The sequence below is a fragment of the Lactuca serriola genome, chromosome 8 (assembly GCF_051521515.1).
Source record: "Lactuca serriola cultivar US96UC23 chromosome 8, Lser_US96UC23_V15, whole genome shotgun sequence".
NCBI classification, from domain to species: Eukaryota; Viridiplantae; Streptophyta; class Magnoliopsida; order Asterales; family Asteraceae; genus Lactuca; species Lactuca serriola.
Window position 1 is genome coordinate 130,114,510 of NC_136415.1, and position 5,095 is coordinate 130,119,604.

Genomic DNA, 5,095 nt, shown 5'->3' on the forward strand with positions numbered 1-5,095 from the left:
TAGATCCTAAATCATACCCAAGCTTGGAAATGGCTCAAAGAGGACTTTAATGTAGCTATAAGGGACTACAAGCATGGAAACAGTGGGAAACTGAGTTATACCTCAAGGGAATCACTTGAAATAACACCAAGATGCCTGGCCTCCTTCTTCTCTTCTTGATCTACTCTTCTTTTCTCTTAAAATCTTCAAGAAGCACACCAAAACACTTCAATCTCACAAGGAACAAGGTTTGGACGATATAGGGGGCTCTGGGGGTGAAGGAGGCGAGGTTGGGGCGCATAAGGTTGGTTTAAATAGGGTGCAAACCCTTGAAATTTAGGGTTTCATCAGACAGCGGGGACTCGCCGAGTCCAGAATATGGACTCGCCGAGTCGCCAACATAAACGTGCTCCATATCCCCTCTCTACTCGGCGAGTCGGGCCTACAACTCGCCGAGTCCAAGGCTAAAAATGCAAAACACTTAGATAAATTTTTACATACCAGGAACCAGGTGCTACACTCCCACTAGCTCTGACGTATACACATGACTCATCTTCGCTTCTCGAAAACCAAACTCTTTGACTTTCTCATCAAAACAAAGATTCCAGCTGCGAGATGCTTGTCTCAATCCATAAACGGATTTCTCAAGCCTACACACTTTATCAGGGTACTTTGCATTTACAAAACTCTCTGGCTGACTCATGTAAACATCCTTAGCCAACTTTCCATTAAGGAAAGCGGTTTTGACGTCCATTTGCCATATTTCATAATCATGAAATGTAGCAATGGCTAGCATAACCCTAATAGACTTGATCTTCGCTACTGGAGAGAAGGTTTCATCATAGTCAACTCCATGAGTTTGCGTGAAGCCCTTTGCAACCAATCACGCCTTATAAGTGTGCAATTTCCCATCCATGTTGGTCTTCTTCTTGAAGATCCATTTGCACCCGACTGTCTTACGACCCGGTACATTATCAACCAAGTTCCAAACTTGATTGTCATACATGGACTAAATCTTGCTGTCCATAGCCTCTTTCCATTCAGTAGACTCAGGGCCTGCCATTGCTTCCATATAGCTGTTAGTTTCATCTAAATTTACTAGTGTACTATCACTGGTAAATGTATCACCTTCCACAGTAATATGGAAACCATAGTAATGCTCTGGTGGATTCCTAACTCTAGTGGAACGCCTCAAAGGTATAGACTCGTCAGTTGGCTCAACAAGAGTTTCCTCCTCAGGTTGATTGCTAGGGTTTGAGGTTCCTTCACCACTTGACTCTTGAAGCTCTTCAAGGTCAATTTCCCTCCCACTATTTCCTTGTCTTATGAATTCTCTCTCGCGAAAGACCCCTCTCCTTGCCACAAAGACCACATTCTCACTGGGTCTGTATAAGAGGTAACCAAAAGATTTATGTGGGTAGCCGATGAAAATACACTGCTCACTATGAGGTTCGAGCTTATCGTGAGTCTCGTACCTCACGAAATCCTTACAACCCCAAATCTTGATGTGGTCTAAATTGGGAACTTTCCCAGTCCACATCCCGTGAGGTGTTTTGGCAACCTTTTTGGGAGGGACTAGATTAAGGATATGGGCGACAGTCTCTAAGGCATACCCCCAAAATGAGATTGGTAACGAAACTTGACTCATCATGAAACGAACCATGTCCAACAAGGTTCGATTGCGCCTCTCAGCCATACCGTTAAGCAGTGGTGTTCTGGGAGGTGTCAATTGTGAAACAATTCCACATTCCTTAAGATAGTCATGGAACTCTATACTAAGATACTCTCCACCTCGATCGGATCGAAGCATCTTAATGTTCCTGCCCAGCTGATTCTCCACTTCCTGTTTAAACTCCTTGAACTTTTCGAAGGTTTTTAACTTATGATTGATTAAGTATACATAACCATATCTATTGTAATCATCAGTCAAATTCACATAGAAGCGGCTAACATCCCTTATGGCAGTTTTGAAGGGTCCACACACATCTGTGTGTATGAGGTCCAACAAACCTTCAACCCTAGCACAAGTACCAATGAAGGGTGACTTTGTCATTTTTCCAAGTAAACAAGACTTGCAACTATCATCGGACCTTAAGTCAAATGACTCCAAGACTCCAACCTTTTGGAGTTGGCTTATGCGCTTCTTGTTAACATGTCCAAGACGACAATGCCATGAGGATACCTTGTCCAAACTAATGGAAGAATCAATATGCAACACATTATTTCCTAGGTTGTCTACAACGGACACATTTTCATATACACCATCACAATGTAATGCTTTAAAATAAAGAACATTATTATAAAAAGCATTAATACCACCACATTCATTATCAGATGAAAAAGTAAATCATTGTTTGTACAAATCGTGAAAAGAAATAATATTTCTTGCCATTTCAGAAAAGTAACAACATTTATTCAAATCTAATATTAAACCACTACTCAACAACAAAGAATAAACTCCAATCTTGGTGACAGGTGATGCTTTCGTATTCCCCATGATCAAGTTTATCTTTCCATGCTCTACATCCTCACTTCTTCTTAGGCCCCGCAAATCTGAACATATATGAATACCACAACCTGTATCAAGGACCCAAGAATTAGTATGCAGTGAGTTATTAGACAATATAGTGTAAATACCTGCATGGGTAGGTTTAACCTTCTCATCCTTAACATCTTGCAGGTACTTGGGGCAGTTTCGTTTCTAGTGCTCCTTGTCATGACAATAGAAGCATTCAACTTCTTCTGGGTTGGAAGAAGGAGTGATAGAACCACATTTGGTTCCACTCGAAGAGGAGCCATCAAGAAACTTTCCCTTGGTACCCTTCGAAGGGGTCTTCCTCTTTTTCCCTCTACCCTACCCGATTTCCAGAACAGGGGTGGTGTTGGGACTATGAGTAGTAACAACCGATTTACTTTTGAGAACACTTCTGGTGGTCTTCAAAACTCATTCGGAACTGATCATAACAAGTAGGTAAGGAGTGTAGTATGATGCCAATACCCAAACCCTCAGGTAAGTTCACATTCAACTTTAGCAAACGGTCCACAAACCTTTGCATTTTTTGCATATGGCCCGTGATGGATTCACCATCCTTCATTCGGGTTGTTATCATGGAAGAGATGATTTCATACCTCTCTTGATGAGCACTCTGATGATATCTATCCATCAGGTCCATGTGCATCTCAAAAGGGTAAAAGTCCTCATAGGACTTTTAGGGTTCAACTGTCATTGTAGCCAACATGATACATGCCACCTTGGTCGCATCTCTCTCATGAGTCCTAAAGTCAGCAATCTTTTATAGAGTAGTAGTAGACTCAGCAATTTCCTTCAGCTCCTTGTCGAGGACATATTCCTTGTCCTCGTAACATGTGACCATCCTGATGTTCCTGGTCCAATCATTAAAGTTGGAACCATCAAATATGACTCTCCCAGAAGCGTTCATGAGAGAGAAGGAGCTGGTAGGGTTTAATCCAAAAGCGTTGTTGGAAGACATATGAAAAGAAGAAATACAACTTTAGATTAGATAAAGAATCCTTAATAAGACACCGAAATGTAATATTAAGGCTACGACCCAACACAATACTTCATAACTTGGAAGAAGGATGACAAAATCCAAGCTATGAAATATTTGGAGGTAGGCGAACGACGATTCACCAATTTCCACCATGAAAAATGAAATAGGTGTTAGGTTTTAATTGGATTGAAACTCCTAGATCTTTTGATATTCATTTAACTTTTCAATGGCATGTTTAAATCTCGATTGTGCCATCTAAAGTTTGTGAGTGGGATGCCAAGGATCACAAACAAGTTGTGAATAACCATCAAATTAACTTGGTACCCTTAACTTTATCACCTAATCGATGTGTCGGTTAACTACATGCGCTCCACCGATCTATGATAAACATTAAGTTACCCTTTGCCACACTTACTAGTCCATGTTAGTGTGTCGGTAACTTGGTAATGTACAAAGTGTAATTTCATAGGTTAGCACCAAATTCACATTTTCCTAAAGTAACTAAGATTGGGAATATATAAAAGGTTTATTTACTATATATATATATATATATATATATATATATATATATATATATATATATATTCATCATTATACTTTTAATTAGAATTATAGTCCGTGTCCTACCCGTTCAGCTAACGACCCTCCACCAGTCAAGGAAGTAGTGGGTGAGAGTGGACACCCATTAAGCTTCCATTTTATAGGCAACAACCTTATACCCCCTTATAGACCGGCTTCGTGAATGAGGTCTACTAACGGTAAGACTGACTTGCTCTTATATATATATATATATATATATATATATATATATATATATATATATATATATATATATATTAACTTATAATACTATAAAGTATAAGGGTTGAATTTTAACTTTTAAAACTCTAGGGTTTGGAATTAAAGTGTGTGTGAGACTTATAAATTCCAAAACTTGAGGGCAATTTTTGAAACTATTCAAAACCTTTTCAATTCTATAAGTTATGAGTCTTAATGGCTTTAAGTAAAAGACTTTTGGAATTCCATAACTCGAGGACAAGTTATGGAGTCCATTAATTGGCATTTAGATAATGAATTACACTAACAAACAATTTGCAAATAATTCATATGATCTACTAAAACTCATAAGCATGAACATTCATATCAACAAATTTCAAGATTAATATAAACATAATATAAAACTTGAAACTTTGATAAAAATCATTGAAATTTGATTAGCATAATCATTACCACATCAAAATCAAATTTTACAAGTCCAAAACAATTTAGGGTAATGATTCTAGTCCAATTCCAGCAACAAAACTCGAAAATTTGCACACAGGGTTTCCTACTCGCTTAGTGCAAGAACCTACTCAACGAGTAGGATGAGTTTTCTCTTGGACTTGTCGAGACCCCCGATGGACTCAGCGAGTTCACTGAACAGTGAGCAGAAATTTGACCTTTTTCAGCAATTTGCATCAAGTATAAAGAAAACAAGCCTAGACTCTGATACCACTGAAGGGTTTTGAGCATTCTAACACTCCTATGGTGTACATGCAACCCTAGAAACCTTTGATCTATGTTTTATCTATTATACATGCAAATTTGATTTATCAAAGGTTCTC